At 38.8% G+C, this 13,739-nt stretch overlaps 1 non-coding gene across 1 annotated transcript; it reads right to left on the reverse strand.

The window, feature by feature from the left end:
* Positions 1-6,037: 6,037 nt before the first annotated feature.
* Trnas-uga (transfer RNA serine (anticodon UGA)) lies at positions 6,038-6,111 on the reverse strand. The gene has a single exon. It is a non-coding gene; the product is annotated as a tRNA-Ser (tRNA).
* Between the last annotated feature and the right edge of the window lie 7,628 nt (positions 6,112-13,739).

Below are 13,739 nucleotides of genomic sequence, written 5' to 3' on the forward strand. Positions count from 1 at the left end.
TTGGAGGCCTATAATTACATTAATGAATATGAACAATATTCTACCTCTTTTTTACAATCTTTGCAAATACATGTTTATTGACTCCAGTTTTTAGGCAGATCTTTTATAGGTCTGAAATTATTTTTTATATTGGCTTCATTTTTTATGCAATCCATGCAAACTGTTTTTGAGGGTATTCCTTTTTGTTATTTTTATTTCTTTATTAATTTCTTTTTCTTGTTTGTACAAGGGACAAATCAGTTTAATTGCACTCTCTGATTTTTATAAATATATTTAGCAAATAAAAAAATGAAAAAATAAAAATTTACATTAAAATTTTGTTTAGACCTTGTTAACAACATGCTTAAATATAATGACAAAGTTTTAATAATTATTGATGGCAGAAAATCTGATTTTTAATTGGAACAGAGAGAGTGACAACTCTGTTCACTAGCCAGTATGTACACTAATAAACAAAGCAGAGGAAAGATGACAATGAAGTAAAGGAGGTGGAAGGGAACAGCACAGCTCAACAGCAGTGCAGTCTTGCAAACCTGTCCAGTGCTCTCCAGTATGGCAAACTGCCTGCACAATGCTCCATCCGTTATGAGCTGAACATCAGTGCCTACAATGTGCTATATATTCCTTTATGTGTATGTTAAATGGTTGGATTCTCTATTTGCCTACAGCTGCATAAATTAGGAAGGTTTATGCAGTAGTCTTGTTTCTGGAACATCGCTGGATGATCCAGTTGTGATGAAACAATCCCCATAATCTGTGGCACAATAAATCCGCAGCAACCTTGCCATCTTGTTGCAGTTTGCTCTGATACATCCATTCAAATCACAAATCCATATCAGTATAACTGGCAGGCACAGCAAAACCTACTGTCCTGTGAGATTTGGTGCAAGAACTACATTGGTTAAAATTTAGCATAGTGATTAGCAAAGAAACTTAAGACTTGCACTGCTTTAGAAAGTGTAGATTTATTCATGCTAGAATACCCAACATATCTAACATGTAATAAATATCTACAGCCAGCGCGCTTACAGCAACAGATGCTTGAGCAATGGTGTTGATGACCAGTGGCAAAAGATACGTTGATTTATATGAGGGTTTAAGTTAGATTAATGGAGTAGGCACACATACTAACAACCCCTATGATATTATTGGCTGGCCACAGAAGATTTATTCTTGAATTATTTCTCATTTGCACAGTATATCATATCAGGCAAACAATTAGGAGATGGCAAAGTACTGACTGGAAAGTAAATTACGTATCCTCACCACCTTTTATGTTTGCTTAAGCCACCGATGTGCTTTGCTACAGTCATCAATCAACATAAATCTGCTAACCTCAGAAGCCTTCAGCCAAATAGGACATTTGCTTTAGCATGTGCTCACTGACCACTGAGATCCTACAATACATCCCAAAGCAGCAGCAACAATTCGACTGCTGCACATGAGTGAGCTGTGTACATGTTAGTTGTATCAGTGATGCTCCTTGTGTAGTGATTTGAGAATTTCTGTGTTTCTTCTAGAACCACTCAGCCTTCTACCGTCCCAAACACACGATATTCTAGATATGATTGTGGGATGGTAGAATCCTATCTACTGCATGTTGCAAATGTTTGTGTGTGCAGATTTAAAATCAGTTGCGGGAAGAAGGTAGACGCGGCGGTCGAACGGCACCAACAAGTACCTGTCGGGCAATGCATAGAGGTTTTAATGGATATGTAAGGAAGAAACATGAAGCTTTATACCGCTCTGTGCTTATTGTGCCACTGACTATTGTTATGTGAAACAAGAACAGTTGAAAAAGTACTCATAGAGACTCTTGATTTTCTGATTCATTTTAAGAAAGTCATGATAGTCAAGTCATCTTTCTTTTTACTGTAACTCATTTTGTTTCTAATGTTCGATGGTACGAGGTACTTGCAGGAAGTTGCATATGTATATTGGAAGTGTGAATTAGGTTGTGCATGAAAGCCAAATACATCTTTAACTGACGAAAAAGAAAGTTTGTATGTCTACTCATTTTTTAAGTAGAAAGAGGCTTAAAACTTCCTGTACCTATCTCTATTCGATGGAGAAGAAGTCAAGAGACTTTCCAGCAGCCGACTATCCCGTAAAGAAGAGGGGCTGCAAAATTCCAAGTAAGTCACTTCATAAAGAAGTGGAATGTGGCTTGGGGAAATACATCAGGATAACCCGCATCCACACTCACACTTTAAATTGTCAGAGTGTTAGACCTGTTGCTACACAATCCATGTAATGATAGATGTCTATTTTGCAGTAGTTGCTTTTTTATGACAAGATGACATTGTGATGGCAGATTGTGTCTACAGTCAATGGCTAAGGAAAATGGTACATTTTGTAGGTAGAAGATAGAAAATGGTACATTTTTTAGGTAGAAGATAGAATATGAGTGGTAGGAGGACTTGTAGAACTCATGTACCTCTCCCTGTAAACTCTTAACTTTTTTTTTTCTGCAGTTAGGTTTTGTGCCCCATCTGTTCCTGCACCCTTAGCAGGACTTTTCTCTTCTTGCCCGAATGAGGGCCAGGCCACCACCATGAAACTGTCCACAGCTGCTGTATGAATTCTGCTAAATAAAATATGTTGTTGAGACCACTACTCTTATTTTCCCATGACAGCTGACGAACTGGTTCTTTGCATCCACCACTCAGTCAACCATTCTGAGATCGTTTCCTGACATTTTACAGTGTCAATAACGTTCAGACCATTCGGCCCAATAATAACTGGTGTCAGAACTGACCAGTGACATTTGGAGTCAACTTACAGTATCTTTAGTGTTGTGTGGTGAGTGGAAACAAACTCTTTTTCCTCTGGCTGTTCTCCCTTCAAGTACTTTGCAAATTGAATAGTGCCAAGAATTGTTACACTAGTGCTGAGGTTAAGTGTCCCTGTGTTTGTTCTATTGTGTCTTGTCCCTATGTGTTAGATACAGGCTTTACAATGAGTGAATCAGGGATTACCACTCAGGAAGCGGTTCAAACATTACTACAGCAAGTAGCTCAAATGAGGACACAAAATGTAGGCCTGAGTAACCGACAAAGCAATAGGGAAACCTGAAGCAGAATCAGAGCCCAGAACCATAACAAGGCTGCTGCCAGCCAGCAGGTGCTGGTCAATGAACTACATCATCAGCATCTGTGTCATCAGACCATCAGTGCTAGAAACTGGCCATCAGCCCGATATCACATAATCGACACAGCTTGGCCAACCCATTGCTGGTTATGACACACCTTCTGGGCATAGACATGCTATAGATGCTTCAGCATGACTGAGAAACATTGCTGTTACCATTGAATCAGCAGGGGGAAGCAGTATTTAACTACAGCAGAAGCAGATTGTCATTGTTCGATCAGCATGGCAGTAAGTGACGCCCACTTTGTGTCAACCAGTGCCATCACTATAACTGCCACTTCCAGGTCACAAATGAGGGACCTCTGCTGGTATGCCAATCCTGGGCAGCCAATACTGTGCCTTCTGCTCACCCCTGCTCTTTAGCATTGGTCTACACTTCGACTCCAGGCAATGCCATTGGCGTGCTACTGGGACAACGTGACCTTCCGCAGTAGAGAAGACATTGTGGCCATTCATGACCATAGCATGACGGCACCCTGCAGTCAGAGCTTTTCTCACACACTAGAGATGCCAGTGCAGTCCTCTGTCTACTGGGAAACACATGCATGCCACTCACTGATGTCAATGTCTGCAGCTACAACATCAGAATGTTGCAAGGGAACTCCGAGCCATGCCAGAGAAAGATTGCATTCTGAAGAATGTCTGAACTGTATGAATTAGTCAAGAACTAATAAAGAGTTATTATATCTTCACCAGGATCTGTCTACTGCTGTACACCTACTCCCCTCCCCGCCCCCACCTCCTTCCCCCTAGCTCGCATCCAATTCAATCTTTTCTCTGTTACAGTGGTCATTGGTATCACACAGACCATTGAAGATGGACAACTGGAAGACAGCAGCCAGCACTAAGGTTCCACAGCAGCATCCTTCCAAAGAGGAAAGGGAAGTGGATAGACAGAAGACAGAGATTTGAAGAATCTGGAAGAGCAGGATATGTAAGGAACATCACAAACTTTTATACTTTTACTTATGAGATTCCCTGCATTCTTTGATTTGCCCTTTGCCTACTTTTTCTGTAATGTCAGGGTTTTGTACCACTGTAGTGTTCAGTAACGGACTGAGAGCTAAACCCTTAACTTCAGTAATATGCACCCAGTACAGTTTACCAGGGCTCTTTGCCCCATACACTGAGTCACATCCCATAGTGTGTTGAGTTTGCCATAAAAAGAAGCATTATACCAGCCAATGCAGAGAGGGTGCCTGACTCAGGTATAGAAAACTGTAGGTACCGCAGAAAATTTGGTAATTTCATAAGGATAAGCCAGAAGAGGGGTAAGGACTTCTTCTGCAAATAGGAATTGCATTGAGTAAAGTAAGTAGCATGAGAAAGGATGAGAGGAGGAAGATGTGCAGTAGTAATTACAATAGGCATAATGGAGGATTTAAGGTCATAGCTCAGTCAGGCACATTTTCCATATTATGTATTATGGAAAATGTAATACCCAGGGAAGAATAGTTTGCTGGTACTACTTACTTTGGTAAAATGTGGTTAAGCCATGGTACAATGCTGATGCATTAGGACTAGAATAGGGTTGCGGTGATACTGTTCGGTTAGGATTCATTGCCTTCATATCATGCAGCATTGTCTGTAAACAGCCAAAGCAATGGATACCATTCAGATGCAAGGTGCATAATTGCCTAGTAAACTGCTCCTGGTCCCTCAAGAAGTGGTAAAACCACCAGCAATAGCTGACCAAGCCAAAGAAGCTAAGTAGCAGGAAAATCTAAGAGGAGATACAATGGAATTAAAGGGATTTTATATTGTACAGCACATGTGGAGCTGATATAGCACCTGTGGCTGGGAAAATGGGGTTTTTGTATAGCACAGGTCAACCTGTCACACTGCCTGTAGCTGGGTCAGTGGTATTGGAGAACTCAGCGAAGCAGAGCCACTGGAAAACTTTTCTCTTGGAGTGAGAGGTATCTATTTGTAAAGATACTGAGGTTTATTGCGAAATATTGGAGATCTGCTGTGAAAATGAGAAACTGGAATTATGAGTATTATGAAGTATTACTTATGTTTGATAATGTATAGTGAGGAAGAAAGTTTGGATAGATTCACAGTCCATAATGGCTTGAACCAGCTGCCAAAGTAAGATTACCATGGATCCCATGCTGTTATAAATAAACATTTTTGAATTGCTAAGGTATAAGCATATGGAGCAAAAGAATAGTACACAAACCACAGAGTTCACACAAGCCAGAACCATTAGGTGATAGGGTAGTGCATGAATCACTCTGTTTGCATAGATCAGTTCTGCTCCATCTAGGTTAAGGTGGAATTTAGCTCACAGTACATACATTCTCCTTGTTAGTTAGTAATGATAAGTTGTAATTTGTTAGCATAACTTTGTAGATAGAGTTCATTATTTGTTGGATCATAGTGATAAAGTAACAGTATAGCTTAATGGAAAGAGAACTGTACAGATCATGAAGTGCCTGGTTTTTTAATGTTAGCACTGAATAGCAGGTCATATTGTTTGTCTACATGCAAGATACATCTTAGTGTTACAGTTGAGATTTCTATTCGACTCATTAGAGGAACGTGATGAAAGTAATAGTTGGATGTGGGTGATGTGAATTTAGTATGCAGAAAATAAGTGGGTTAGAATGCTTTCTTGATTCCTATTACCCTCCCTTTAGATGAAATGATGTAGCAGCTAACAGGACTAAAAGTGAACTAATGTAACCAACGTGCAAATGAGAACATATTGACTCAGTGATTGTGAGAAAGTGTTGGTAAATGGTAGTGAAGGCAGACAAATTATGTACGGTACAAGGTGAGACTGGAGTATAGGAACAAATATAAAGTGAAAATTACAATTAAATGAACACCTTTAGCTGCTTACAGGCATTGACATACATCAACGGGGACAGATGAAATTGTGTGCCCCGACCGGGACTTGAACCCGGGGTCTCCTGCTTTCATGGCAGATGCTCTATCCATCTGAGCCACCGAGGACACAGACGATAGCATCACATGTCCAAAAGAACAGATACCATCTTAGTATATATATATATATATATATATATATATATTTTTTTTTTTTTGAGGCTTACCGGCCACTTGACCATCTTCTTCTTCTGTGCGAATGCACAAACAGTGCCCGAACTCTTACAGTAATCGGCAACGCGTCGCGAATAATGGGTATAATGGGCGGGGGCACTACAAATGTAGTGTGGGACAATACGTTGAGAATGTGGGTTTCGTGGGAGGTGTGCCAGAGATAAATCCCTGCAGTCGCGCTATCGTCTGTGTCCCCGGTGGCTCAGATGGATAGAACATATGCCATGTAAGCAGGAGATCGGACATGTCCGAAAGAACAGATACCATGTTAGTAAATATATATAAAGTGAAAATTATCTAGTGTTTCTATTTCAATAAAATTCAAGGGCCAATGCAACATTCCACAGTAGAGAACACGTAGCAGCCATTCGCAACCTCAACATGGCTACAGCTTGAAGTCTCAGCTTGCCTTGAACACCAGAGATGCCAGTGCAGTGCTCTGTCTCCTGAGCAGTGCATGCACGCTGCTCACCATTCATCAATGCCTGCAGCTGCAACTCCAGAGTATTACAAGGGAATTCAGGATCATGCCAGAGAATAGAGTGAACTCAGAAGAATGTTTGAACTGTATCAAATATTAAAGAACTAATAAAGAGTTGTTGTATCTGTACCAGGATCTGTCCCTACTGCTGTCCACATCCAATTTGTCAGAGAATCTAGCCCACACCCAATGAAAATTCACCTTTTTCTCTTTTACACAGGCATAGGAAGTTGGACGCTTGCTTTGAGGGGGGACTGATCTTCATCCAGTTTATCAGTACTCATCCTAGGCACTAATGCCACTAGTCTAATTGATCCTTTCTTGGGGAAAGGCAGGAGAGGATATGTTAGTCTCTGTGAATAACCTGTCAATAGCCACAAGATTGAGTTGTTGGTCTCATGAGCAGCTGTTATAGATGGCTAAATTGTATTTAACAGTGGATGCGAAAACATATGTGGTGTATCATGAGGAGCTTAGTACTAAATGAACATTTTAAGTAGTCAGAAAAGTATTACAGTACAGAAGGCAGAATAGTTGCAGGAACTGTCGCAAGCAGTTGAATAGTGTGTCACAGAAACAGGGTGATATCTGTTGAAAGTTTCATGGAAGGAATAAGAAAAATTCGTGATAGAACATACAGATTAATGCCTAGTAATAACACACATAGGATCCTTCTGCACAATGCAGAGCAGAGCGTGTTATACACAATTTTATGGGCTTTCAACCCAATGTGTCAAGGAAAGTATACACACAATTTCTGAAGGATTTAGTTTGAGACATAGGCACAACAGTGGCTTTAGAGGTGATAAATGTGGTAATGTGAGTCTGTGACAAGAGAAGTTTTGTTTTCCACTGATGTCAACTCTTACTATTGTGGACATTGCCAATAAACCAAACCTTCTATCTCCTTTACCTACAGTCTCCTATGTTGAAATGATATACATTCATTCTCTTCATGTTAGAATTGCTTGTTTCCTCCATTTGTCTTCAAATGGACCGGGAGGTGTTAGCGCATCCGGTCACCACAGTTGTGTAGACTTCTCATGGCTGTGCCATGTTAACAGTATTGTTCCGGGGTAGACTACACCATGTAGTGTAGGATGTTGTCTATGTGTCGTACCTTGGATCAATACTATGAATGAGGAGCACAGGAGTAGATGGAAGGAAGAAGTGGAAAGTCTAGATTTTACCCATTCCAGCAGAAAGAGCAGGCATGTGCTGCAGAAATTAGGTGGTTCTAGCCCATCTGAGATTGCAATTGTTCTGATGCAGACCTCCAAAATCCAACTAAAGGCAGCTGAAAAGAAACAGATTTCCAGAAACATGAAAAATATATTACTTAACAATTCAATCAACATGGACACCGTCAAATAAGAGGAGATTACCCAGACCTTGAAACTAGTGAAGACAGGTAAAGTGGTTGGACCTGAAGAGATCCTACCAGAATTTTTAAGAAACTAGAAATTTTAGGAAAAATATGGCTGGCCAAACTCTGCACAGAATGCATCAGAATGGGTGCTGCCCTGAGGTCTGGAAAGAAGCAAAAACCATTGCGGTGCTGAAAACTGGAAAGTCTGGAGTCAACCCAAAGAATGTCAGGCCAGTATCCCTGACTTATGCCTCCTATAAACTATTCAAGACAATATTACTGATTAGATTAACTCCATACATTGAAGCCAACCTTCCTATATACCAAGCGGTTTTTGAGCAGGTAAAAGTTGTTGCAATCTAATGCTGTCCCTCACAACCAATATTGAGAAAGGCTTCCAAAGGAAGATGAAAAGTAGCATGGTTCTCATAGATCTTACATCAGCTTATGATACAGTATGGCTTAAGCTAAATAGAATTATTAAATGCAAACAGATTTACACATTACTCAAAAACTTGCTAAGAGACAGGAACATCAAGGTGCCACTTTCATAGCATGAACAGCAAGAGCATGGTATAATGGCATGCCACAGGGTTCGGCACTAGCACCCAGATGCCAGACACAATATCACATAAATTTGCATATGCAGATGAACTGTCCATTGCATATCAAATTGAAAATTTTGATGACCTTGACAAAACACTGAATGCAGACCTGGGGGTCCTGAACACCTAATACTCCATATGGCACCTACATCCAGACCCTAATAAAGCAATCAACACCATAATGTGCCTTAAGAATAGAGACAGAAAACTACAGCTTTCTATAATGGCCAGAGCATCAGGCATGAGGATAAGCCAAAATACTCAGGAATGAAATTATATCACACCGTAATGTATAGCTCACACCTAGAAGATACAAAACAGAAACTAAAATCCCATGATGTTATACTGTTGAAACTACCTGGAACTATATGTGATTGTGGAGTGAGCACATTGAGAACTTCAGCACTAGCCCTTGTCTATAGCGTGGCTGAATACTGTTCACCAGTCTGGATGAGAAGTGCACATGTATCTAAAGTGGACATCCAGTTGAAGGAGACAATATGGATAATTTCTGGAAAACTGCCACCCCACGTGCCTGGCTCCCAGTCCTCCAGAGTGTCCAAACAAATTAGGCAATCAAAGTTAGCCACAAGAGCCTACAGAAAAATTCTGAACTATCCAGAACTCCCTATACACCAAGATCTAGCACGTCTAAACAGACTTAAATCCAGTTCACTTTTATGAAAAATTAGTGAAGAACTGTAAGGCTTTGACTTGAAGACAGCTAGGAAAGAGCTTTAGGCTGTAAGTCAACATAAGAACCAAAATTTGGTGGTTGACCCTGACAAGAAGATCGATGGATTCAGCTTCCTGAGGAAACTGTGAATGATTTTTAACTGTGTCAGGATGAGTGTTGGTAGGTGTAAGCAACTGATGAATACCGGTAAATGGGGCCTATCGGACAGTCCTGAATGTGAGTGTAGGGAAATTGAATCAATGGACCATTTACTCGCGTGTGAAGTGCATGGCTATGAGGGTGATCTGAAGGAGATACATAGACTCTCCATCTCAGCCACAGATTGACTCAAGAACTTTTTTAATATTGTATAATATTATAAGAGCATATATAAAGAATAGTGTAACCCCAGTATAGAGCTATTAGAATATTTTCATTAATACATTATGTGATGAATGCCTTTGTAAATCCTGAATGAGTAAATAAACCTACAACTGACTCTATGTAATCATTCTATATTACAAGCAGGTATTTTTATGAGTTGACTGATCTCAGTTGTGAAACTGATATGGCAGTCATAGGACTTTTTGTGTTTTTTGAAGTGCACAATTTGACATGTCTGTGCATTTAAAGAATTGCCAACCATTGCATCACTTTGAAATCTTTTCGAGATCTGACTGAATATCCATGCAACTTTTTTTCAGACAGTGCTTTATTGTATGTAACTGAATTTCTTGCAGATGATTCAGCACATTTCTCCAATTAAAATTTGATTTGACTTATTTATTTCAGGAAAAGATCTCTGCTTCTTTTTGACTTAGTGTCTTCTGTTTTAAATTGGAACAAATGTATATACTCACACCACACCCCATAATGAGCAATGATCAGCTTTAAAAGCATATAATGAGAGACATGCCCATAATCCAAAAAGATAATAAATTTGAGATATGTTTCCAACAAATCCGCTTGGTAGTTCAGATGTTAGACTAGTTTGGACTTATTATGAACTTCAGATATTTAAACCTATCATGCAACGCTGAAAATAGTCTCTATTTTGTTTGCTGGCACATGAGTAGACAAGCGTGCTCTGTTTCCATATTATGTCCAATGAGAGAATATATATGTTGTATTAGTGCAGCAGTGGCCTAATGCATATGTTAGGAGAAATTAAGATGTGAACTTAAAACACTCTGTTATAAGTGTTCGTTCCTCGCTGCTGCAATTGTTGCTGCATTCTGTCGAAAATATTCGTAAGGTGGTAGCACAAACAGATGTTTGGATAATGGGGATGAAATCATCTTCCATGTACCATTCGGTAGTCACCATGCCATCAAGGACTATCACACTGGTTATTCCGTAACTGGACATTGCACACCACACAGTCACAAATCGAGTGTGAAGAGACTTCTCAGTTGTGAAATGAGGATTCTCAGTCCCCCAAATACACCAACTTTGCTTATCGATGAACCCACCCAAATGAAAGCGGGCTTCATCGCTAAAATCAATGTATGCGCATACTAATTCCCTTCATTCCCCATAGCCAACCATGCAGTTTGAACATCCTAATGCAAATAATTCAGAAGGTATGAGGATTTTATTCCATGTAGTTCAGTAACAGAGCTGCTGTGGGCAGCATATTTTGTCTCAGATTGTCAAGTGGCTGCTTCTATCAGCTATAAGCAGAGCAGCTTAAATTACTTAATAAAACCAAGTCTTACAGTTCAGATTATGTATCAGTTCCTTCCAGAGAATGTTTACATAATAGTTACATAATTAGTAATAATACACAGTTGCTTGATTAACAAAAGACCTGTACCTAAAGACTGGAAAGTTGCACAGGTCACATGAATATTCAAGAAAAGAAATAAGAGAACTTCACTGAATTATAGAACCATATTTTTGACATCAATCTGCAGTAGAATTTTTGAATCTATATTATGAATTACCTTGAAGAAAATGATCTATTGACACACAGTCTGCATGGATTCAGAAAATATCAGTCTTGTGAAACATAATAATCTCTTTATTCTCACAAAGTAATGAGTGCTATTGACAGGGTATCTCAAACGTATTCCATATTTCTGGATTTCCAGAAGGTTTTTGACACTGTTCCTCCCAAGTAGCTTCTAATCAAACTACTTGTCAATTGAGTATTATCTCAGTTATGCAACTGTATTTGTGATTTCCTGTCAGAAAGATCATAGTTTGTAGTAGCCAACAGAGTCATTGAGTAAAGCAAAACTGATATTTGTCATTTCCCAAGGAAGTGTTATAGGCCATTTACTGTTCCTAAGGTATATAAACGGTTTAGGAGACAACCTGAGCAGCCATCTTAGATTGTTTGCCAATGATGCTGTCATTTGCTATGTACTAAAGTTATCAGAAGATCAAAACCAGTTGCAAAATGATCTAGACAAGATATCTATAGGGTGCAAAAAGTAAAATCTGAATATAAGTAAAGAAAAGTATGAGGTAATCCACATGGAGTGCTAAAAGGCATCCATTAAAATATTGGTTAAACAATACAGCACACAAATCTAACAAAGGCTGTCAATTCATCCAAATACCTAGGGATTACAATTATGAACAACTTAAACTGGAATGATCACAGAGGTAATGTTGTGTGGAAGGCGAACAAAGGATTGTGTTTTATTGGCAGAACAATTGGAAGATGCAACAGACATACTAAAAGACCTGCTTGCACTATGTCTGTCGATCTGCTTCCGGCGAATTGCTGTGTAGTATGGATCCATATCAGACAAGTAATATGGAGCGTCAAACATTAAAACAGAGGCATTTTTCATTGTGGAGAGGTTTTCATCTGAAATTTCATTCACCATCTTTCTTCTCTGAATGTGAAAATATTTTGTTGATGCCAACTTATATATGGAAAACTGATCAACTTAATAAAATAAATTAGAGCTTGCATGGAAAGATTTAAGTGTTTGTTTTCCCGCACACTGTTTGAGAGGGGGACATATTGAGAGGTTGAAGAGGGGTGGAAGTTATAGTGTTTAAAGTATTTTTAATAATATCTTAAAACTGCTGAATGGATGAATTTCAAAAGTGCTTGCATTTAAAATTACACACCAATCACACTTGATATCATGGATACTGACACTGGGACAGAGTTGACGCCTCAACTGCTCCCACACATGTTGTATCGGGAACATATCTGTGTATCTTAAATGCCCACAGGAATGCCTCAACATCATGCAAACAGTTCAATCACATATGTGCCATAACAGAGGCAAATATAGTGCTAAAAATAAAACACCAATAAGATGCATGAGGTACAGTAAGTTGTACACGAGACATAAATCCAGGTCTCTTACATACTGATCCAGTCACCTACAGCGTTTTCTTTCTTTCTTTTCCTTTTCTTTCTGTTTGAGGATTTTCAATGCAAACTCTAATCTCTCTTCCTGCAAGAAATATGACCCCAGTGCAATGAAACTGGATACAGCTGACATCTATGATTTACAGTTTTAATTTTTTAATTATTCTAAGACATTTTAGTGCTATTATTTTCATTTTTGCATGCACAAACAAATGTTGGCCACAGTTGCGCAAAACTTTCCTTAACCTAAGATTCATCGCCAAATCAATTCATAGTTACATTTGTGATGTACTGTCTAATGAAGATTAGCATAATTTGTGTCATTTTACTATTATGGTGTTGAATTTTGTCTTTCATTGGTGCCTTATGGCTACAATTTTAATGTACCCCTACAATATTATGTAATCAGTTAGTATAAATATTTTGTTGTATGGTAGTAAGTTATATTTTGCTTTTTCTCTTTACCTGTATTTTAACATGTATATAATGCCAACTATTGTATATGTAATCACAGATTCTTTCCAAGACTTTTTAAAGATGTTGAAACCTAGGTCAAGAGGTTTGAATCAACATGTAATTTCTGCAACCAATTGGCTATACTTCACTTTACCCTCATAAAGAATCTAATTTCATGAAAATTTTACTGACTCTGTACCTGATTACAAGTATTTGTTACAGCGAGACAACTATTGACAAACTGCCAAGAAATTCACAACTTACCAAATAAGCAGAGTAAATATGCATTCAGAGGACCACAGGAGATAGTATCATGCCTGTTACATTATATTAAAGAAAACAAAATAGACTGATTATGTACATGGATGCATGTGAAGCTCAAAACAAAATCTTTTTGTGTCAATATATACACTGACAACAGAAGTGAATCATCAGAAAAGGGCAGGGGAAACAAGTTAAACAGCACGATTTGAGAAGATATATGGTGTTATTTCACTGATAACAATTTTGAGTCAAATTTACAAACAAACTTTACAGTATGAACACACTTCTTAATAGGGTGTTGCACATCCTCTCACCTGGATGCATGCTCTGAT

Source organism: Schistocerca serialis, chromosome 5 (assembly GCF_023864345.2).
Source record: "Schistocerca serialis cubense isolate TAMUIC-IGC-003099 chromosome 5, iqSchSeri2.2, whole genome shotgun sequence".
Taxonomy (NCBI): Eukaryota; Metazoa; Arthropoda; class Insecta; order Orthoptera; family Acrididae; genus Schistocerca; species Schistocerca serialis.